The following is a 25,602-nucleotide window of genomic DNA, read 5'->3' as shown; positions in this document are numbered from 1 at the left end:
TTTTTTATTTCTTCAGCTCTAAAAAATATACCATCCAAAACTGTTTGGGAGCTGAAAGCGCTGCGTTAGGCATAATATTGATACCTTATCATTTGGCGATATACAAAAATCCGAATTAAAGAGAAGTATATAAAAAGTATTCATGTGAGATGCATGTTAGATTTATTGAAGGTAATTTTTTGATGTTTTAAGTAAAGAACCGTAGAGTTGAGTTGAAATTCTCAGGTTTTATTTCGATAGAATATAGCGCGACATTTCGAGTAGACGGAAAGGAAGATCAAGTAAAAAAAAACTAGCACATGTTCATAAAAGCGAAAGGATTTACAATTCAATATTTCTCGCGTGAGCTTTCATTACGCCGAATGAAACAGAAACACCGAACCGAGAAAAACGCTTCTGAAATTTGAAGAGTGTTTTTCAAATCCTATTTTTATTCCAAATGCCTTTAACGCAATAAACATCGATAAGTTAGAAGAAATTCTGCAGCAAATAGAAGTTCCCTACGAAGTGCTTCGTTGGATACTCTCCTTTCTGAGAAACAGAACTATAAATTTCCACATGAAACAAAAGACGCTTTCAAGAACAATAATTGTTAATTATTAATAATGGCCTACCGCAGGGGGACGTCCTATCGCCCACGCTTTTCAATATCTACACCATAAATTTGCACAAAATCGAACATCCTGACGTAATGCTCGTCCAGTATGCGGATGATTTCGGGATTCTCGTTAGAGCAAAAAACCTACAAAATCTCAACGAAATCGGAGAGGCATATTTAAACAATTTTGCTGAAACGTGAAACTGCGAGGTCTTTGAATTTTAAAATTAACCTAGAAAAAACAAAAACGATTTTGTTCCAACACGGTGACAAACAGCTAAATATATCACTCAACGGTACCTTGCTTGAATCTGTTAGATCTCATAAATACCTGGGCATTATATTCGATCGATATCTCAATTTCGGCTTGCATATAAAAGAGGTTCGATTCAAAGTGCAAGATCGACTAAATATGATTAAGGTTCTAAGTGGGGCAATGGATTACGGGAGCACTGTGTACAATAACCGTAACCGCAATATTCTTGCTGTCGTCAATAACCAATCCTTGAGAAAAGTCACGGGAACTACTAGAAGTACACCTATAGGAACGTTCTGGTCGCCCTTAGTGTTCAAGAGCCGGTAGATCTTAGGAACACATACATCGCTTCGAGAGAAATCTGCAGGCATATGTCAAGAAATAATCTCATCGCGCGTCAACTAAGAACAATCGAATCACCAGACGATGTGAACAAATGCTCGGTATAAGTGTAAAAATCAAATCAATAAAAAATAAATCCAAAATAAAAAATAATTGGAATAACCGCTAAAACCGACTAGACAGAAATCAACAAAAAATATGACGACTTCTAAAATAAACATTTGTTGAATCTACATTATCTATAGTTGGTCTCATAAAATCAATCATAGAAGTATAATTGAATCTATTTTATTAACAGTTTAATCAACTATCCCAGTATAGTTGAATTTACAATATTTATTGTTGAATGCACAACAAAAATCATAAAATTATAGTTGAATCTATATTTATAGTTGAACGCATTAAGACAATCATACAACTATGGTTGAATGTATTATATGTATTGTTGATCGCTAAATATTAACCAGATAAACTATTTTAAACATCGTTGAAATTTTAAGAATTATAACTGGTGGAGAATTAATTAGAAATTTAGTTGAATATATGCGGAATATTGTTGGAAAAACTATAGCTTGTTTGTGCAGAATTCAAATGTGATGAGCCAAGTGCAGGCTCTTGGAGAGCATCCAGTTTTCCTCCCTCTCGATCGCCTTTCTGGACCACATCATCCGTGATTCCAGCTCGCTGTTATGGAAGTAGCACTCGGCAACCCTACAAATATATGCCGAGATTCCTCAACTCACGCTATTGAAGGCGTTTCTCACGTCAAGGGTGAAAACTGCGCAAAAACGCTCCCTTCCTCTCTTTGTCAGCTTGACTTTTTCTGTTACTTCGATGACGGACCAAATATCATCGATCGTACTGCGGCCTTTCCGATATCCAAAGTGTTTGCCGGGGAGACCGTTTTTGCTCTCGGTATATAGCTGGATCCTTCTCCAACACCTTTGCCAGTTTTTACAAACTTCATGTAGGCCAATATAGGGGAGAATGGGGATTATTTTATTTATTTATTAACATAGTATTCCGTCTTACGACATAACTTGACGAACATAATTCCTAAAATTCACTCGGTCCATGGCAACCGTTCTCCAATTTCTCGGGCACCCCACGTTCGCCAGATCACGCTCCACTTGGTCCAACCACCTCGCTCGTTGCGCCCCCGCTCGTCTTGTTCCTACCGGATTCGTGGCGAACACCTGTTTTGCAGGACAGTCATCCGGCATTCTCGCAACATGTCCCGCCTAGCGTATCCGGCCAGCCTTCACCACCTTCTGGATACTGGGTAGAGTCGCGCGAGCTCGTGGTTCATCCTTCGCCTCCACACTCCGTTCTCCTGTACGCCGCCAAAGATGGTTCTTAACACTCGTCGCTCGAATACTCCGAGTGTACGCAGGTCCTCCTCGAGCAATATCCATGTCTCGTGTCCGTAGAGAACAACCGGTCTAATAAGCGTCGTATACAGGTTACACTTCGTGCGAGGGCTAAGTCTTCTCGACCGCACTTGCTTGTGGAGTCCATAGTAGGCACGACTTCCGCTGATAATTCGCCTCCGGATCTCACGGCTGGTGTCATTGTCTGCGGTCACCAGTGAGCCGAGATAGACAAAGTCTTCGACTATCTCCAGCTCGTCGCCGTCGATCGTGACCTTGTTATTACTGGACAAGCGGGTTCGGTCGGTCTCGGATCCGCAGGCCAGCATGTACTTCGTCTTGGACGTATTAATCATCAACCCAATCCTTCCTGCTTCGCGTTTCAGTTTGCGGTAGATCTCCTCCACCGCCGCAGATGATCTGCCGACTATATCAATGTCATCGGCAAAGCAGATAAGTTGACTGGATCTGTTGAAAATCGTGCCCCGCATTTCGCCCACCGCTCGTCGAATAACACCTTCTAGCGCCACGTTGAACATCATGCAGGATAGACCATCACCTTGTCGAAGCCCCCTGCGCGATTCGAATGAACTCGACAATTCACCCGAAATCCGCACACAGCACTGCGTTCCATCCATCGTCGCCTTGATCAGCCTGATCAGCTTCCCGGAAAAGCCGTTCTCGTCCATGATTTTCCATAGCTCGTTACGGTCGATCGTGTCGTATGCGGCTTTGAAGTCGATGAATAGATGGTGCGTAGGGACTTGGTGTTCCCGGCATTTTTGGAGGATTTGCCGTAATGTGAATATCTGGTCCGTCGTAGACCGTCCCTCCATAAAGCCGGCCTGATGACTTCCCACGAATCTGTTTGATTGTGGCGTTAGGCGGCGGAGTAGGATTCGGGACAACACTTTGTAGGCGGCATTGAGGACAGTGATCGCTCGGTAGTTCTCACAGTCCAATTTGTCGCCCTTCTTGTAGATGGGGCATATTACCCCCTCCTTCCACTCCTCCGGTAGCTGTTCTATGTCCCAGATCCGGATTATCAACCGGTGTAGGCAATCGGCCAACCTGTCCGGGCCCATTTTAGTGAGTTCAGCTGCGATGCCATCCTTCCCAGCCGACTTGTTTCTATTCAGCTGGCGAATGGCTTGGCTTGGAGAATGGGGATACTTGATCCCTGGGGATACTTGATTTCTTAGCTATATCTCCAAACTGGGATGTCGTACAAAGATCAAATGTTCTAGAAAAATGTGCCAAATGGGGCAAAATAACAATTCTTGATGCTTAAAAATTGTTAACAAAATAATTGTTTGAGTTATTGAACTTTGTTTGAAAAATATCACAAAATGTCGCTTGAAGATCTTTTTTCATCATTTTAAAATGTTCCTAACATGGAAATATTATAACAAAAATATTTATTCCAATTCATCAATCTTTCGAGTGTAAAAAGAACTTCAAAATACAATATTTTAAAAGCGATGGAAAACACCCATTTTTTTACAGAAAAAGTTTTCTAACATGTTGATTTTGGGTACAATTGATCCTTAATATATGGGTACAAATGATCCCGTATATTCTTCTTCTCAAAGGATAGTGGTCATTGCTGATTACGAGATTACTAATATTTATCCAATAGCTAATATTCATCCATCAATTATCTGAAAAAAGGGCTTAAATAATTGATTTTCTCTTGTTTATAAAAAATGGCGCCCGTAAGTATGCAATGTCATAAGGGTTGAGAATAAGCTATAGAATTTTTTTTTTCTGACAATTATAGATTGTGAAATGAGAACAAACATGACCAAAATAGTCAATTAACATTCTATCTCGGGATTTTGTTTGAATTTTTCCATGGATTAGAGCTTCCTGAATAAAGGATCAAGTCTCCCCTAACTTCAATAATATCGCATTTTTTTTACTCCCACGAAAATGCTTCTAGTTCATCTACGGGTTCAAGTATCGTTCTAATTTTAGGAGCATAGAAACTTGAAGTTACATGCTGTCAGTAAATGTAGAAGAGTGCGAGTTGCTATTTTTTTCCAAAAAGATATGGTGAAAATAAGAAAAGGGGATCAAGTATCCCCACTCTCCCCTACTCATAAGTCATAAGTCACCTGGAGGCTTACCCGACTTTGGCAGGAGAACCAGTCTCAGCATTTTCCACCCATCTGGGAAGACTCTCTCATCCAGGTATTTTTCAAGTGATGACCGGAATATTTGAAAGCGTTTTATGATCACGATACCCACTGCGAAGTTTGAGGTGCCATCAGGACCCAGAGCTTTTTTTGGAGGAACTTAGTATTTAATGTCCCGCAATTCCTCCAACGAAATATGCTCCTCTAGTGCTGAGAAAACAGTTCTTATATAATCTCGCGCAGTTTGCTCGGACACATTTCAGATGGTGCAACCTCTCCCTCTCTTGACAATCCTGACGTCTTGGCCATGCAATCCAAAAAACATCAACAGTTGTCTGAAACATGCCACTTTACTTCCAATATTGTCATAACTAATTTTAACAGCATTTTAAAGACTTGCAGTTTTCGAAAAGTTTGTTCTATGAATCTTTAGCTACGCAGTGTAGTTTCAAAAATTTAAATTCTTCTTAATGGTAACACGATTTTTGAACAAACAAGTCACTTTTCCATACAAATTCCCATACAACTTTTCGTGTTTAGCTACAGTCAATGTCAAACTAAACAACATTTTTAACTCCAATTTTGAGTAGTCACGTTTACAAATATTCCAGAGAGTGCAACACCACTTGCTCCTGGTAGCAAAAAAGACATTCCCGGAGACAAAAAAAAAATGATTAAGAACAGCACCATTAGGGCGTGAAATTAAAAATTAACTTCTTGCCCGACTTCTGTCTCGAAACGACGACGACGCGACGGAGCACACATAGAAACGCTTTGACGCGAAACTTTAACTTTTTCCCGGTCGTAGAAACTCTTCTGGCGGATGGGGATGTTTTCGGTTGAGGAAAACGAGAACCGAAAGTTTGCTAAACGATATGCTAGCCTGATGATGAGGTGATGAACGTGAAAATATTTGTTTTCAAAACAGTTTTAATTACATCACAGCAAAAACCGGTTTTGAAAGGGGGTTTCATAAGGCCAATGTCAATCAAATGGAACCCGTTGATTACTTCCAGTTGATTGGTGAAAAAGTTGTTATTTCACCCTTTATGAAAAAAAATGTCACTTACCAAGGTTCGCAATGTCGATCGAAGATCAGCGCCAGCACGACGATCGATGCGATGTAGCACACCAAGATGACTACCAGCAGGACAATCTTGAACAGAATGCGAATAAACTGATGGACCGCACAGGTCAGTAAGGCAAGCAGGGTTAGAAGCAATAGAATCTGTTGGAAAAAAAGTAGTTGAAATTCGACTGTAGGGTTTCATATCGACGGAAAAAAACTCACATTAACGTATTTAGACTCTTTACAATTACTAGGCCACTCTAAGAAATAATTGTCGTTAAGCGATTGGTAGAAGAATAAAGTCTGAAATGAGATGTTAAGATTTAGTAAGAGATCTTTTTAAAAAATAAGGTTTAAATTACCAGTTTATAGTAAGCTAAACATATCACAGTGACGACAACGCATAACGATATCACTTGAGCCAACTCCCTTCGACCGTGAATTTTCTGTGACATCGTTCGGAAGAAGCTTGAAATTTTCTGAAATTGATGTTTACATCAATTTTAAAGGGGATTAAGTAAATTTGAAAGATTTCAAAACCTACCGTATCTTCTCTAGAGAAAACAGGAACACATGACACCAGTAGCGTTACGGTTAGAACACCGTAAACCCAATAGCTGTACTGGTCCCTGAAAATGGAAGACACATTGTTGAAGTTCTTGATTACCTACACTAAAATAACAGTCCTTGATCAACTCACATAGGAAACACTAGCACCTGGATCGACATGATCCCAAAAAAGATGATGATACTACAGTAGAAGTAGACATTGAGCATCGGGTCCGGCTCCCGGCAGTACTTCTGCTCGATGTCGTCCTTAATGAATGTCAGATGGAAGCGCTTGCAGTGATCCATCCGCAGCCGATCGATCGACCGGGCATCGATGGCCTTGATTAGATAGTCGTTCACCTCCTCCTCGGTGCTCTTTGGCTCCTGCTTGTCGTTGAACCCCATCTTGGACCAGTGGCCCATCATCCGGAGCTCCTTGCTGATGTTCCCATTTACCGCCGAGGACTGCTTCGAGATCGTGTGCTGAGGTGTTGAAAATAGAACAGTTTAGAGTTAAGAGATCTTCCAAAAAAACCTTTGGATTAACGTCTTACCGCCCGGAATTCCTTAGGAACTATTAGATATGTCTGGATCTGGTGATCCTTAAGGTAGTTGTTCCGATCGGCTCCTCGACCTTCCTCGACCTCGTAGTGATCACCCAAACACTTGAGCGTCTCCTTGGTGATGTGAACCCTTCCCGGAATCCCTCCACTCTCCATGTAGTTCGCAAGCGTAACGTCGTTGGACCACACATCGAATTGCCACTTTCGGAGCCCTAAGACCCCGCAATGAACCCGACCGGTGTGAATCCCGACCCTCATGTTCACATTAACTGCCATGACTTCCCGCACCAAAGCAATGGCGTCGATCATGTCTAGGCCCATTTCTACCGCACAGGCCGCGTGATCAGGCCGAGCTTCCGGAAGTCCGGAAACACAGTAGTAGCAATCCCCCAACAGCTTGATCCTCAAGCAGTGATGCTCCTGCGCTAGCCGATCAAATCTGGCGAACAGTTCGTTCAATAACCTCACCAACTCCTCCGCTGTACACTGATCCGACAAACACGTAAACCCACAGATATCGGCGAACAGAATGCTAACATTCTCATGCCGCTGAATGTAGATCTTATGAAACTGAGCCTCCTCCCGATGCTGAACAGCAATATCGCTCTTCATCTCCATAGCCACATGTCTCGGTAACACCGAGAGCAGCAGCTGCTCCTGCTTCTGATTCTCGCGCTGTATTCGAAGCCTCGCTTCGACGCACTGACGCGTTTCCATGAACGCGTTCCGCTGGGACTTCTCCTTGGGCCAGTGCAGCAGAATGCCCGTTGCGTTCGTACAGCCCAGTGTTATGAGATCGGAGTAGAGCTGTAAAACAAAATATGTTTTTTTTTTATCGAACAACAACAAAACATAAAAAGACAACTTACAACGTCGAAATCGTCCGATTCGTTCATGAAGAAGGTGAGCAGGAAGTGGGTCACCGATAGGAGCGTTCCACCGACGACGGCTTCCCTTAGTCGGATCGGAAGCATCGTGTAGATGATGTAGATGGCCATCACGGTGCAACCACCGGAAGATGTGAATTTTCTGTGAAAGATTCGGAAAAAATAATAAATCATTTACCTACCTAAAAAAATAAATTTTGACAATTTTGACAATTTTGACAATTTTGACAATTTTGACAATTTTGACAATTTTGACAATTTTGACAATTTTGACAATTTTGACAATTTTGACAATTTTGACAATTTTGACAATTTTGACAATTTTGACAATTTTGACAATTTTGACAATTTTGACAATTTTGACAATTTTGACAATTTTGACAATTTTGACAATTTTGACAATTTTGACAATTTTGACAATTTTGACAATTTTGACAATTTTGACAATTTTGACAATTTTGACAATTTTGACAATTTTGACAATTTTGACAATTTTGACAATTTTGAAAATTTTGACAATTTTGACAATTTTGACAATTTTGACAATTTTGACAATTTTGACAATTTTGACAATTTTGACAATTTTGACAATTTTGACAATTTTGACAATTTTGACAATTTTGACAATTTTGACAATTTTGACACTTTTGACAATTTTGACAATTTTGACAATTTTGACAATTTTGACAATTTTGACAATTTTGACAATTTTGACAATTTTGACAATTTTGACAATTTTGACAATTTTGACAATTTTGACAATTTTGACAATTTTGACAAATTTTGACAATTTTGACAAATTTGACAATTTTGACAAATTTAACAATTTTGACAATTTTGACAATTTTGACGATTTTGACAATTTTGACAATTTTGACAATTTTGACAATTTTGACAATTTTGACAATTTTGACAATTTTGACAATTTTGACAATTTTGACAATTTTGACAATTTTGACAATTTTGACAATTTTGACAATTTTAACAATTTTGACAATTTTGACAATTTTGACAATTTTGACAATTTTGACAATTTTGACAATTTTGACAATTTTGACAATTTTGACAATTTTGACAATTTTGACAATTTTGACAATTTTGACACTTTTGACAATTTTGACAATTTTGACAATTTTAACAATTTTGACAATTTTAACAATTTTGACAATTTTGACAATTTTGACAATTTTGACAATTTTGACAATTTTGACAATTTTGACAATTTTGACAATTTTGACAATTTTGACAATTTTGACAATTTTGACAATTTTGACAATTTTGACAATTTTGACACTTTGACAATTTTGACAATTTTGACAATTTTGACAATTTTGACAATTTTGACAATTTTGACAATTTTGACAATTTTGACAATTTTGACAATTTTGACAATTTTGACAATTTTGACAATTTTGACAATTTTGAAAATTTTGACAAGTTTGACAATTTTGACAATTTTGACAATTTTGAAAATTTTGACAATTTTGACAATTTTGACAATTTTGACAATTTTGGCAATTTTGACAATTTTGACAATTTTGACAATTTTGACAATTTTGACAATTTTGACAATTTTGACAATTTTGACAATTTTGACAATTTTGACAATTTTGACAATTTTGACAATTTTGACAATTTTGACAATTTTGACAATTTTGACAATTTTGACAATTTTGACAATTTTGACAATTTTGACAATTTTGACAATTTTGACAATTTTGACAATTTTGACAATTTTGACAATTTTGACAATTTTGACAATTTTGACAATTTTGAAAATTTTGCAATTTTGACAATTTTGACACTTTGACAATTTTGACAATTTTGACAATTTTGACAATTTTGACAATTTTGACAATTCTGACAATTTTGACAATTTTTATAATTTTGACATTTTTCACATTTTTGACATTTTTGACAATTTTGACAATTTTGACGATTTTGGCAATTTTGACAGTTTTGACAGTTTTGACAATTTTGACAATTTTGACAATTTTGACAATTTTGACAATTTTGACAATTTTGACAATGTTGACAATTTTGACATTTTTTACAATTTTGACAATTTTGACAATTTTGACAATTTTGACAATTTTGACAATTTTGACAATTTTGACAATTTTGACAATTTTGTCAATTTTGACAATTTTGACAATTTTGACAATTTTGACAATTTTGACAATTTTGACAATTTTGACAATTTTGACAATTTTGACAATTTTGACAATTTTGACAATTTTGACAATTTTGACAATTTTGACAATTTTGACAATTTTGACAATTTTGACAATTTTGACCATTTTGACAATTATGACAATTGCAACAAGCCAAGCATTCATTTTTCTACGGTCATTATGTATAGATTACTGGCCTTAGTTTACTGATCTTTATTCGGGTGTATAAAGTCAAACATAAAAATTTCCATCGCAAACTAGAAAAGAGATTTTTTTTCCTGAACCATGTGAACCATCGAAAGTGTCCCGAAAATTATAATAGTGAGTATGAGTTTCCGAAACAAAACCAATCGCCAAAATCATCCTCCTGTGTTTTGTTTTTTTTTTTTGCTTCTTCCCCATTTGGCAGATATAAAATCCCTCATCCAAAACGGAATTTCCCGATTACCGATATTGAATCCGGGCGGTTTTAACCAGAACGAACACATACTCATACTCATACTAGGATGAAGGCTTGGGAAAGTTCGTCGGGGGCCCACAATTTGTGGCCAACTGGCGATTGTCGGGATATTGGCTGCTGAAAAGTTGTATCCGTTCTGTGAATATTGATAGCTGATGGGAGTTTTTTTTGCTCATTGGTTGCGTTTCAGATTTTTTTTTTACTTCTGATGTTGGAGCAAGTGGGAAACAAAATGAATATTGATATGGACGAATGATGCGAGTTGCGAAATTGTTTCTTGGAAACAGTTAATCTATGATATTATTAAATAATCTGTTTTTTGATCAAATCTTACGACCTTTTTGCTATCGACATCCTTTCCAATTTTCCATTTGTCAATTCCAAACATTAGAGTGTACCCCTTAATTGAAATTAAAGTCAAACCATGTTGTTTTTAATCAGACGAAAACAAGGTTCAATAATGTTGTCAACACCACATCGGATCAGAAACAACCAGAACTTTCACCTCCACATTTCCCTATCCTTTCGACTCAATCAGTTGCTGATTTCACGAACAAACAAACCTCGAAAATTCATTAAAAGTTCGGAAAATGCCGCAGGAAAACGGTTTTGAGGACCGGAATGGGGAGGTAAATTGAGGGCTGTTAATTGTATCACATTGCCAGCAATCCTACCGACATATGTTTGTCAAAGCTTCGAAAATAACATGGGTAGTTTAATTGAATTAAATGGTACACACTTGAAAGTTTGTTAGCTGTCGGTTGAAAGTGCTGCTGAAAAAAGGGAGCTGAGGGAGGGATACATTTTAGTGAACAAATTTTCAACATTGTTGAATATGCTTCATTAACCCGGTAACAATTCCAAAAATGGTACAAGCGCATGGGAATACTTACAGTTGCCTCTCATGGCGGAAAAAAATTAACAATCCTTATGGTTTTCCTCTGTTTGTTACAATTTGCAAACAATTTGATCTGATGAAACTTTGTTTCAAATGGCGGTTTAATTAACTTCATCAGCCAATTTTAAAATTCTTGATTTTTAGTTCTCAACTTTTTTAAATTTCAGCTGTTTCTAATCACTAAATGTGCAAATTGGACAATATGATGAATTTATCAAAATTTGCTTAATTTGAATAAATAGTTACTTTCTATGTATCGTGATGAAAGATATTATGATTTTCTATGCAAGAGCCTTGGATTTTTGTCATAAATTGACATTTCATTGCTATTTATTTATTTATTATTTTGAAATCAGTGAAGATAAACATCAAAAATGCTAACACCCCAACACACATTTTTTTAAACTATAACTTGGAATTAACGTCGTTATTTTCACATATTTTTAAATGCTAATCTTCTGGCATCGAATAAACAATGCTTTGCAGGATAAGAAAACAACATTATTTTTTTTTTCAAAAGACTCATAATGACGACTTCCAACAAAACATAATAGTCAAAATTGTCAAAATTGTCAAAATTGTCAAAATTGTCAAAATTGTCAAAATTGTCAAAATTGTCAAAATTGTCAAAATTGTCAAAATTGTCAAAATTGTGAAAATTGTCAAAATTGTCAAAATTGCCAAAATTGTCAAAATTGTCAAAATTGTCAAAATTGTCAAAATTGTCAAAATTGTCAAAACTGTCAAAATTGTCAAAATTGTCAAAATTGTCAAAATTGTCAAAATTGTCAAAATTGTAAAAATTGTCAAAATTGTCAAAATTGTCAAAATTGTCAATATTGTCAAAATTGTCAAAATTGTCAAAATTGTCAAAATTGTCAAAATTGTCAAAATTGTCAAAATTGTCAAAATTGTCAAAATTGTCAAAATTGTCAAAATTGTCAAAATTGTCAAAATTGTCAAAATTGTCAAAATTGTCAAAATTGTCAAAATTGTCAAAATTGTCAAAATTGTCAAAATTGTCGAAATTGTCGAAATTGTCAAAATTGTCAAAATTGTCAAAATTGTCAAAATTGTCAAAATTGTCAAAATTGTCAAAATTGTCAAAATTGTCAAAATTGTCAAAATTGTCAAAATTGTCAAAATTGTCAAAATTGTCAAAATTGTCAAAATTGTCAAAATTGTCAAAATTGTCAAAATTGTCAAAATTGTCAAAATTGTCAAAATTGTCAAAATTGTCAAAATTGTCAAAATTGTCAAAATTGTCAAAATTGTCAAAATTGTCAAAATTGTCAAAATTGTCAAAATTGTCAAAATTGTCAAAATTGTCAAAATTGTCAAAATTGTCAAAATTGTCAAAATTGTCAAAATTGTCAAAATTGTCAAAATTGTCAAAATTGTCAAAATTGTCAAAATTGTCAAAATTGTCAAAATTGTCAAAATTGTCAAAATTGTCAAAATTGTCAAAATTGTCAAAATTGTCAAAATTGTCAAAATTGTCAAAATTGTCAAAATTGTCAAAATTGTCAAAATTGTCAAAATTGTCAAAATTATCAATATTGTCAAAATTGTCAAAATTGTCAAAATTGTCAAAATTGTCAAAATTGTCAAAATTGTCAAAATTGTCAAAATTGTCAAAATTGTCAAAATTGTCAAAATTGTCAAAATTGTCAAAATTGTCAAAATTGTCAAAATTGTCAAAATTGTCAAAATTGTCAAAATTGTCAAAATTGTCAAAATTGTCAAATTTGTCAAAATTGTCAAAATTGTCAAAATTGTCAAAATTGTCAAAATTGTCAAAATTGTCAAAATTGTCAAAATTGTCAAAATTGTCAAAATTGTCAAAATTGTCAAAATTGTCAAAATTGTCAAAATTGTCAAAATTGTCAAAATTATCAATATTGTCAAAATTGTCAAAATTGTCAAAATTGTCAAAATTTTCAAAATTGCCAAGAATGTCAAAATTGTCAAAATTGTCGAAATTGTCAAAATTGTCAAAATTGTCAAAATTGTCAAAATTGTCTAAATTGTCTAAATTGTCAAAATTGTCAAAATTGTCAAAATTGTCAAAATTGTCAAAATTGTCAAAATTGTCAAAATTGTCAAAATTGTCAAAATTGTCAAAATTGTCAAAATTGTCAAAATTGTCAAAATTGTCAAAATTGTCAAAATTGTCAAAATTGTCAAAATTGTCAAAATTGTCAAAATTGTCAAAATTGTCAAAATTGTCAAAATTGTCAAAATTGTCAAAATTGTCAAAATTGTCAAAATTGTCAAAATTGTCAAAATTGTCAAAATTGTCAAAATTGTCAAAATTGTCAAAATTGTCAAAATTGTCAAAATTGTCAAAATTGTCAAAATTGTCAAAATTGTCAAAATTGTCAAAACTGTCAAAATTGTCAAAATTGTCAAAATTGTCAAAATTGTCAAAATTATCTAAATTGTCAAAATTGTCAAAATTGTCAAAATTGTCAAAATTGTCAAAATTGTCAAAATTGTCAAAATTGTCAAAATTGTCAAAATTGTCAAAATTGTCAAAATTGTCAAAATTGTCAAAATTGTCAAAATTGTCAAAATTGTCAAAATTGTCAAAATTGTCAAAATTGTCAAAATTGTCAAAATTGTCAAAATTGTCAAAATTGTCAAAATTGTCAAAATTGTCAAAATTGTCAAAATTGTCAAAATTGTCAAAATTGTCAAAATTGTCAAAATTGTCAAAATTTTCAAAATTGCCAAAAATGTCAAAATTGTCAAAATTGTCAAAATTGTCAAATTTGTCAAAATTGTCAAAATTGTCAAAATTGTCAAAATTGTCAAAATTGTCAAAATTGTCAAAATTGTCAAAATTGTCAAAATTGTCAAAATTGTCAAAATTGTCAAAATTGTCAAAATTGTCAAAATTGTCAAAATTGTCAAAATTGTCAAAATTGTCAAAATTGTCAAAATTGTCAAAATTGTCAAAATTGTCAAAATTGTCAAAATTGTCAAAATTGTCAAAATTGTCAAAATTGTCAAAATTGTCAAAATTGTCAAAATTGTCAAAATTGTCAAAATTGTCAAAATTGCCAACATTTTTTTAAAATCAAATAATGTTTGTTCCAGATGATGTCAAAATTGTTTAAAAATCGCAGCAGAATTTTTACAATTTTTTTTTTAATTATTTTAAAATCTGTCAAATCTAACGTTAGATCGTGTGAAATTTTTTACAATTGTGTCTTAACATTGTCAAATTTTGCCAACATTTTTTTAAATCATCTAATATTTTTTGTAATTAATGAGAAAATTGAATTTTTGTATTAAAAATACTAAAAAATTGAAAATTTAATTAATTTGCTTAAATTATAACTAATTATTTAAAGACTGTTCCACAGTTTGTCAAATTTTTGTCAAATTTTTGTCAAAACTGTGTCAATATTATGTCTTTATTGTGTCAAATATGTGTTTCAAGTATGTCAAAACTGTGTTGAAATTTACAAAAGTTGTGTTGAAATTGTTTCAATTTTTCAAAAAATTGTATTGAATTTTTGTCAAAATGTGTCAAAATTTTGTTAAAGTTATATCTAACATTTGAAAAAATTGATTCGAAATTGCTTGATGTTAAAGTTTTGTCAAAATTGTTTTAAATTTGCGTCAAAACGGTGTCAAAATAATTTAAAAATAGTTTCTGAATGGATTTAAAATTGTGTTAAAATTCTATCAAAATGATATCAAAATTGTGTGTAAAAATTGGGTTGAACTAGTTTTAAAGTTTTGCTATCAAAATTTTGATAAAATTGTGTATATATTATATCAACTTATTTTTTCAAAATTGTGTCATAGTTATGCCAAAATCGTGTCAAAATGGTTTTTTTTTGACACAAATTAATGTTAAAAAGTTTCAAATTTGTGTCAAAGTTGTCTCAAAAGTATAATCAGCTCGATTTTAAATGATATCATAATTGTGTAAATATTGTACCAAAATTGTGTCACAGTTATGCCTAAATTGAGTTAAAATTGTATCAAAATTGTTAAATTTTTATGAAAAATATCAAAATTATTTTAAATATGTCATAGTTATGCCCAAGTTTTTGTCAAATTTGCGTTCAAATTGTTTTATTGTTAAAATCATGTTTCAGATATGCAAAGTATTTTTTTTTCAAAATTTTATAAATGTATAGAAATTATGACAAAATCTACAAAAGTTGTGTGAAAATATGCAAAAATTGTTCAACGATTTCATCTTTTATAGTATCAATTTTTTTTTAATTTTGACAAAGTAAAGAGTTTCTTAAATTGTGTCAAAGTTATGTCATATTTAGCTTAGCTTATCTTAGCTTTATTGAAATTGTGTCGAAATTGAACCACTTTTGTATCAAACCTGTTTAAAATTGTGTGAAAATTGTGTCAACATTTTGTGAAAATTGTGTCACATTTAGTTCAAGCATCTGTCAAGATTGTGTCAAATATATGTCTTAATTGTGTTAAATTGTATCAAAACTGTGTCAAAATTTTATTAAAAAAAATGGTGAAAATTGTGTCAAGTTTGGGCCAAATTTTATGTCATATTTATGTCAAAATTATGTCAAAATTGTATCAAAATTTCATAAAATGTTTTTAAAAATTGTGACAAAATTTTTGAATTGTAAAAATTATGTTAAAATTGTTTCAAATTTTTGTCAAAATTGTTGTAAAGTTAAATTCTTTAAATATGCCAAAATTATGTAAAAATTGTGTAGAAATTGTGTCAAAATTATATCAAAATTGTTTCAGAATCCTGTCAAAACTGTGTTTTTGCTACTTACTTGGCCGAAGGTGCGAAGCTGAAGCAGACATCCAGCGCCAGGAGCGTCACCATGACCACGTACGAAACCTGGAACAGGTAGATTTCATTGATCCGCCGTTTGTAGAGACAAGCCAGCAGCACCGCATAGACAGTGGCACAAACTCCAATCAGGATCAGCTGGGTCATGTTGTCCTTCAGCAGGGTGAAATAATCCCGGCTGCAAATGTCTTCCATCATATCCGGTATGGTTTTGTTCCGGCTCTTCGGAATTGTTCCGGCTCCCGTCGCCGATTCGATGATGATGGTGGATCCGGTCAGATTCAGCTGCGGGGTGGCCGGAGTTCCCGGCTGGCTCGAAGGACCATCACCATTCTCGTCGAGGTCGTCATTAGCCATGGCTGCAGCATCTTCTGCTTCTGCTTCTTCGTCTGCCGGGCTGTTAATAACATCGTTATCACTGCTAGCCAGGTCGTTAATGGAGCTGAAAATAGCACAATAAAAACACACACAGTTGTTGAGGAGAGTTTAGTGAGGAATTTACAATCAACTTGGGGTGAAGGGCATGTTTCGACAGCCATGTTTATGCTTTTGTGGAAATTCGACCGTGTTTCGTTGGGCATTGAGAAAGTGAAACAACTCAGTTTATTGCTCTATCAAACCTCGAGAGGGAGAGAGGTTGAGGCTGAGGCGTTTTGTGATGGCTCATTGTGTCGTAAGAACAAGGTCGTTTGAATTTCAATTAACACGTAAAATAACATTTTTGGTGTTAATTGAAATTAGAACAGCACCCTGCTGGCTTTCAATTAAGAATGATGATAAAACTTCCGAACAATAAACTTTATATCAAGTAAAACGAATCTTTCATTAAATCACAAGAATCATTGAAAGTAAATTTGATTGTGATTGAAGAAAATTTTGAGTTCCAAATTTTTACAGTTGAACCGGCGTATCAATAAGGAATACTCTTTAAAATGACGAAGTAGAAGAAAAAAAATTATCATGTTTCCTTAAATAATCCTATTTGATAAATGAGCTGTAAACCATTATGAACTTCTTCCAGAGATGAACCAGCAAAAGGCTGAAAGTCTCTATTTAAAAAAATAATAATGGTTATGCAATTTTACCACACGGGGTGGTAGTTTGTCTAACATGTCTGACTTATGAGTCAGAGGTTAAGGGATCGAATCCCACCACTCTAAAATCTAGGTTAAGGAAATTCTGTAAGTCGGAAGTGAAATGAACACAAATACAACCTTATGGAACGATGTAACAAGCGAAACGGAAAATGTAAACTCTAGCGAGCATAAGAAGGTCGCAGAGACAAACCAGCCAAAGGCTGAAAGTCTCTTTAATAAAGACAAAAACAAATTTACAACAATAACAAAGATGACAAAAAACCCTAAAAAAAAAAGAGATAAAAATCCAAAATTATTTTAAATTGAATATAGTTTTCAAAATTAAAACCGTGTCTTAACAATGAACCCATAAAGTATTTGGTTTTTAGTTTATACTTTTCTAGAGCAGCGGTTTGAGAGATCATTTTTCAAAATTGTTAAAAATTAGTGGCTCCAGAGAGCTATGCTTTTTCTGTAGTGCTAATTTAGGGGGATTTTTCTGACAATTTTCCCTGGAAGCTTTCGAATTTTTACCGATATTATATAAACTCAAAGTATTGTAAATTTTATGTGTTCGTTCTTTAACAATACTCGTAACTAAATATTGTGGATAGTTGTTTAAGTTTTGAATGGGAAAAAAGACTTAATATAGTTAAAAACATTCTGAACCTAAACAACCATCCACAATATTTTGTTACGAGTATCGTTAAAGAACGAACACATAAAATTTACAATACGTTGAGTATAACGAATAGAAATTCAAGCAAATTTGTAACAATCCCGTATTTTTCAGGATTGGGGAAAAGCTATCAAGGTACTTATGGCAATTTGACATTAATGTCGCCTTCCAGCTTTAAGATAAAATTAAAAATCTGATTCTCACAAAAACTAAAAGACAAAATCCCCGAAATCAAAAATAAGAATGTCGTGTATGAAATTAAATATGGTAAATGTAATAAATCAAACATAGGGGAAACAAGCCAGATTTTGGAAAAATGACTAAAACAACATAAAACAAATGTATCTACAAAACAAATAAGCACTGGACAAGCACAGCATAGTTTGGAAACTGATCACCTTTTCGACTTCAACAATACGAACATTTTAGAAAAAGTTACAGGCTATAATGCAAGAATCACAGCTGAAACTTTTAACATTAAAATTAGAGGTGCCAAAAATGTAGTCATAAGGCAGATAGACTCCTGTAATTTTAAAACAACTTACGACTCTGTAATTAACAAATTGTCACGTACAAATGTAAACGAAAATCAAAACAAAATGCCCTGAATCAAATTAGTATAGACGAAGGCCAGTAGTTTGTAAGATATTAGGTATTATGAATTAGATAAAAATTCATTGTTCTAAATATAGTTTTAGTGTCCACTGAAAAGGAACGAAAGCCAGTGTAGCCCGAAACGTCTGGTCAACTGGTAAAACACGTTTTTTTTATTCTAAAATCTGCCGAAAAACGTCGATGAATAAAAGTCACATTAAAGCGCGGCGATAAACAAAATTCCGATGGAATAGTTCCTAAAACCTGGCTCGCGAACGTCTTGACAAAATTTATTATATATAATTTTTGTATGTCTCCATCACATTGAAAAAAATGGACAAAATATTTCTTACAACTCTTCATTTGGCATAAGGAAACTTTTTAGACAGGAAAAACGTATTTTAAGTTCTGAATGTGTGTAAAAACATAAAAATATAGGTGGTCCAAGATACCACCAAAAAATGTGGCCTATGATTCCCCACAAGTTATGAATTGCAAATTGGTTGCGTTTCTGTGACTTGCTGATGTTTCATCAAAAAAAAAAAAAAAATGTCCACGTAGTGAAAATGACAAAACTAAGACCATAAGCGTATGAGCATATTTTGGTTATATGTATACTTTAGGTCTTTCACGGATGCTATTGCGTGTGCTTGTTAAATTATTTAAGTACATTTTTCTAGTCTAGTTAAATAAAAGAAGCATATGATGCGTTCATAAGTCTACATAGGGGAGAATGGGGATACTTGATTCCGTTCTCTTATTTTCATCATATATTTTTTGGAAAATTTTGCAAATTTGCAACGTGCATTGTCTGACAGCGTGTAATTTCAAGTTTATAGGGTCCAAAAGTTAGAACGATACATGAACTCGTTGATAAACTTGAAGCATTTTCGTGAGACTAAAAAAAATTTGATATTTTTTAAGTTACAGGAGACCTGATATTTTACTAAAAGAGACTAGATCCTAAATTCAGGCAAAAATCTAGTAAAATCCAAAAAAAAAAGGTCCGTTAACTATTTTTATGCCATATTAGTTCTCATTTCACAGTTTGTAAGTGTCAGACAAATAGAATTCCAATAGTTTGTCTACTATCCTAGAGTCTACTATCCTAGTGCATACTTTAAGGCGCAATTTTCTGGTTTTTTGATAAATACAGTATTTTTAGTCCTTTTTAACAGATAATTATTGGATACACATTAGTTATTGGACAAAAATAAGTAATTTTATGATAACCAATGACCACGATCCATTCAGAAGAAAAATATATCATTTTGGACTGCAGGGATCAATTATACCCATAATACACATTTTGGAAAACTACCTCCTTAAAAAAATGGGAGTTTTTTATTGCTTTGAAATATGGCATAATGAAGTTCAAATTATACTCTAACGATTGACATATTGGATAAATATTTTTATTATAATTTTTCATGAGAGAAACATTCTAAAGTGATAAAAAAAGATCTTAAAATCACATTTTGGTAAATTTTTCATACAAAGTTCAATAACTCGAAAAATAAAATTTTTAAATTTGTTGAGATAACGGCATTGTTGTTTTGTTCTATTAGCAACATTTTTCTAGAACATTTAATATTTGTAAGACATTCCTGTTTCGAGATGTAGCGAAGGAATCAAGTATCCTCAGGGATCAAGTATCCTCACTCTCCCCTATAGAAAAATATGCTTACGCAAAGCGATGACGATGACAGTTGGATTAAGATTTTTATCTCAACGCATAGCTGAGATATTTAGAGTGACCAACGTTACCTCACTCTCCCTATGAAAGATCTAAAATTATTCATTATTGAAAACAGTTTTCAATATATTAAAATTATGAAAATAACAAAATTATTTTTTTGGTCTTCAGTTAAGGAAAAAAATAGTATTTTGGCAACCTGAGAATGTTGCTTGAATCGATAGTGAGCGGTATTTATTTCTGTAGCGCTATGGTTGGTTTAAAACAAACAAAAATTCAAAAAACTAAAACTGTTTCCTAACGAAGAACGCATAAAATATTTGTTTTTTTTTTCTTTTGCAAGCAGCGTTTTGAGGAATCTCTTTTAAAAAATTGATAAAAAGTAGTGGCTCCAGAGAGCTATGCCATTTTTTTTAGTGCTTCTATATGGGGATTTTTTCTTATGACCTGGCAATTTCTGCTGAAGGGCTTCGGATTTTTACCGATATTTCAAATTCTGTTCAGTTATGTGACTTTGACCCGAATGACTTCCAGCAGGTTTTTAAAAATTGGTTGGAAAATGTTTTAAGTTTTGCTGAGAACTGTATACAAAGCACGATAAACTAGTGCTTTTTTTTATCTGATTTGATATGAATCTTAGCTCTAACGCTGATAAAAGCGCACAATTCCTGCATTAGGGTGGCTATGGATGTTATAGAAAAATTTAATGATCGAAATTTGAATACCAACTATGGCCGTAGGAAGAGGAGGGGGGTTTGGGGGTTAAATTCCTCCCATGGGAATTTAACCCATGAGGGTCCAGGAAAAGCAACCGAGGTAACTCTACTCTATACTAAAAATTTCAAAATCTTAATCAAAGTTTTATGATTGAGTGTGGTTCATCAAGAGTAATCATTTAAACTCAACACTGATGCCAAAACCTCGAAAATCTCGAAACGTTCAGTAATCCGTTACAGTTTTTCAAAATATTCTACCTTGTTGATATAAATCAATTCTGAATATTTCAGAGGTTCTGGTTCTATATGATCAAAATCTAAATTGTCTCTCTGATTTCATATTTCGGATTCTGTATTAAGTTTATGATTCTTGATTTTCAGTAAGAATCATCATTAGTAGACAGAGCAATAAGACTCACACATACTGTTTACAGGGAAAAAACACTGAGCACGGTTAACAAAACTCTTAAACTTAATAACTATCCACGGAATTTGGGTTCTAATCTTATAAAAGAAAGAACACATCAAATTTATAATAGTTTAAGTGTTACGAATAAGATTATGAATAATTTTGCAACAATCTCCTACTGTGCAGGTTTAGGAGAAAAACTGGCCAGATATCTAAGGCAATTTGATATTAATGTTGCTTTCCAGCCATTAGACAAAACAAAAAACGTAATGTTCACAAAAACCACAGATGAAATTCCAAAAAATAAAAACATTAATGTGGTTTACGAAATAAAATGTGGAAAGTGTAAAAAATCATACGTTGGTGAAACGAGCCAATTTCTAGAAAAACGAATCAAACAACATCAAACAAATGTATCAACGAAACAAATGGCACAACACAGCTTAGAAACTGGTCATAATTTCGATTTTGAAAACACCAAAATTTTAGAAAGAGTAGCAGGATACAACGCAAGAATAACTACAGAAACTTTTTACATTAAACTAAGAGTGGACAACAATGTTGTAAATATACAACGAGATTCATGTAATTTTAAAACAGCAGACGACCCCGTCATTTCCAAATTAACACAGACACTGACACACAAATGTAACGCAAAACAAAACAAACTGAGCCAGAACAAATTAGTATAGACGAAAGCCAATAATTTGTAAGTTTGAAATAAAAAATTGTAACTGTATTATTAAATTGTAATTTAAAAATAAATTTTAGTGTCCACGGAAGAGGAGCGAATACCACAGTAGCTCGAGACATCTGGACAAATGGTAAAAAAAACGTTTTTAATTTGTAAAACTCGCCGAAAAACGTCGATAAAATTCAACAACAATACATCTTGGCGATTAACCAACATTTATCATTAAAAAATATTTTTTTTTTTCTGGGAAATTCCGGCTTGCAGTCTATTTTAGAGCAAAAACGATTTTTGTTTTATGTATCCAACGTTTCAATCCGTTTTGGATCTTCTTCAGGGACTAAAAAATTGTATTTTTCAATTAATTTTTGGCCGATTACAAATTATTTGTTGTGAGATGTTTACCTAAAAAGTGTCGTTTTCTTGTTTTTGTCGACTCGGCTGGTCTTGTAAAGCTGTCTATTTATCTGTTTTTTAAATTTTCCGAATTAATTCGTGTTTTATGACAATAAGGTGTAGTGATTGACTTACTGTGTTAGATGTTTCTCGGATAAAATCCGGTTGTCCGGGGATTTTGGGATAAACTTTCCTCAGCATCGAAACTTTGGCACAGTTTTCACTTTTCACCTTTTGTTTTTGTTGTTTCTAGATGTCAGCTTGTTCTGTGTTGTGTGTAGGGTGGTGTTTTTTATTTGTGTACCTATTTTTGTGTTTTAGGTTTTCGTTAATTGATTGTATAGTTTTGAAAATATTGGCATATGTAGGATGAATGTTTTCTGTATCTTTTTTAATGTTTATAGTGTAAGGTGTGGTTTTAATGTGGCAACTTTCCAGCATTCGTAGTTTTCCTTGGTTGTCTCCCCTGTCGATGATTCGGACTCCATCAATGTCGAACAGGTGGTTCATAGCTATCTCGTGGTCCAGGAGTGCAGTTTGTTGTCGGAGTTTAGCTATGGGGTAGTCTTGTTTTGTGTATCCTAGGTCCCACAGGCGTTTAAGTTCGTTGGTTTGGCATCGGTGTTGTGACATTCGTTGTTTAAGTTTTACGCTAGTGAGACCTATATAGCATGCCTTGCAAGTTTCGTCATCCTCTTCTTGGTGTTCTTCACTTCCGTTGCTGGTGTTGTTTTTCCAGGTGCCATTGCATTTTATTTTGTAGATGACGTTGGTGTTTTCATCGTATGGTGTTTTGTCCTTAACAATTGGAAATAGTGATCCAATTGTCTTCATTTGTTTGTTTGCAACTCTAGTACACTGTATCAAAAAATTGTCCGTACAACATTGTACCTTGAAATCCAAACAATCAAAAAGTGCTTTTTTTCAGTCAATAAGAATACTACAATTACATCATTCGCTGCAGAAACTAGTCCTTTTTGTAGATCAGTATAAGAAATGTTTATGAATTAAACCTTATAAATAATCCAATTCATTTAGTAAAGAAAGTCCCAAAAACGACGTCAAAAAATTGTCCGTACACTGAGGCCTTTGTCAAATATTAGTCAAGTAAACAGTTATATGTCAGTCTGTCAAACGCAGAAACGTGAGTTGAATCTCAGCAAAGACAATTTCCAGTGATCTGAGCGATAAATACGGTAAAATGAACTTTAATTAGCATAAATCAGTAGATTTTCGTGTTTCCGGATGTCTACGGGTATTTTTTTTGTGAAAAGCAGACATTTTCCTGTTAATTAAATCCACAAAAATTAGCAAAAAAATGTCTGCTCCTCCCAAAAAAATACCCGTTGACATCCGGAAACTGATTGCTGACCTGAAGAATGACGGTAAAAGCTTGTCCGAAATTGCAGGTATAGTAAAACGGCCACGATCGACGGTTCAGTATGTCCTTCAGAACTTTAAGAAGACTAACTCACTGGAGACCTCTCCAGGAAGAGGCCGCAAACTGAAGCTTACGGATCGTCACTATCGCATCATTGTCATGGAAATCAGTCAGAATCCTAAAATCGGTGCCCCGAAACTAGCAGACAGCCTGAAGAATGTTGAAAACATACAGGTTAATACTCAAACGGTACGGAACATACTTCATGAGAAAAAATACCGAGGTCGTGTTGCTTTGAAGAAGCCGTTTATATCTGCTAAATATAAGAAAGAGCGGCTGGAATACGCTCAAAAGTATGTCCTGGAACCGAAAGAGTTCTGGCAGAACGTCATATTCACTGACGAAAGCTAATTTAATATTTTTGGGTCTGACGGACATGTAAGAGTATGGCGTAATCCAAATACTGAATTGGATCCGAAAAATTTGTGACCGACAGTCAAGCACGGTGGTGGCCATGTAATGGTGTGGTATGCTTTCAGCGCAGATGCACCGGAAACTTGACATTCATTCACGGAGAAAAATAAATAGATTTATCAGTCATATTACGCGTCTACAGGAATATAAATATGATTGTTTGGTTCTGACCCGAAAATACGATCAAACCAACCATCAGCTTATACGATTAGTCTCCAGGGAGTTAGTCTTCTTAAAGTTCAGAAGGACATACTGAACCGACGATCATGGCCGTTTCACTATTCTATGCGTAATTCGAAGACAAGTAAATAAATAAATTTCGGACAAGCTTTTACTGTCATTCTTCAGGTTAAAAATCAGTTTCCGGATGTCAACGGGTATTTTTTTTTGTGAGGAGCAGACATTTTCCTGTTAATTTTATCCACAAGTTGTTGAAATCTACTGATTTATGCTAATTAAAGTTCATTTTACCGTATTTATCGCTCAAACCACTGGAAATTGTCTTTGCTGAGATTCAACTCACGTTTCTGCGTTTGACAGACTGACAAATAACTGTTTACTTGACTAATATTTGACAAAGGCCTCAGTGTACGGACAATTTTTTGACGTCGTTTTTGGGACTTTCTATACAAAATGAATTTAATTATTTTTAAGGTTTAATTCATAAACATTTTTAATACTGATCTACAAATAGGACTAGTTACTGCAGCGAATGATGTAATTGTAGTATTTTTATTGACTGAAAAAGTGCACTTTTTGACTGTTTGGATTTCAAGGTACGTGCTGTACGGACAATTTTTTGATATAGTGTATATTTGTAATCAGAGTGCAATGTTTTTATTATTTGTGTTGAAAGATTTTCAATGTTGGTCAGAGATCGGTAGATACGTTTTTCTGTATCTCCGTTTTCATTCATAGCTGTTTCTGGTATCGTTTTTTCAGTTTCAGATATCGTTTTTTCATTCGTTTTATTAATGATTCGATTGATAAGAGACATAGGGTAGTCATTCAAGCTAAGTTGTTTTCGGATGACGTTCTTGGCTTGGATGATTCCTGAGTGTGAAGAAAATTGCGTAACTCTTTTAGCAAAGTTCACAGCTACATTAATCTTCTGGTGAAGCGGGTGAAACGAGTGGAAATTTAAAAACCGCCCCGATGCTATTGGTTTCATATACCAATCGGTTGTTATTTTTCCATTTTCGTTTCTAAATAGCATCATATCCAGGAAAGGCATTCGACCGTCTGTTTCTGTTTCTACTGTAAATTGCAAGTTTTTGTGTTGAGCATTAAAAGTTTCATTGATAGATTTGATATCGTTTTTCGGTAGAAGCAGAAACAGGTCATCTACATATTTCTTGATATGCAATGGTGTGCAATGGCATGCG

At 33.8% G+C, this 25,602-nt stretch overlaps 1 pseudogene; it reads right to left on the bottom strand.

Annotated features, from left to right (window-relative positions):
* The window catches only part of LOC129753822 (adenylate cyclase type 5-like), a 150,970-nt pseudogene that overhangs the window by 7,585 nt on the left and 117,783 nt on the right, over positions 1-25,602 (bottom strand).

Source organism: Uranotaenia lowii, chromosome 3 (assembly GCF_029784155.1).
Source record: "Uranotaenia lowii strain MFRU-FL chromosome 3, ASM2978415v1, whole genome shotgun sequence".
Taxonomy (NCBI): Eukaryota; Metazoa; Arthropoda; class Insecta; order Diptera; family Culicidae; genus Uranotaenia; species Uranotaenia lowii.
The sequence above is the reverse complement of the archived record's forward strand: the minus strand, read 5'-3'. Positions and strand labels throughout refer to the sequence as shown.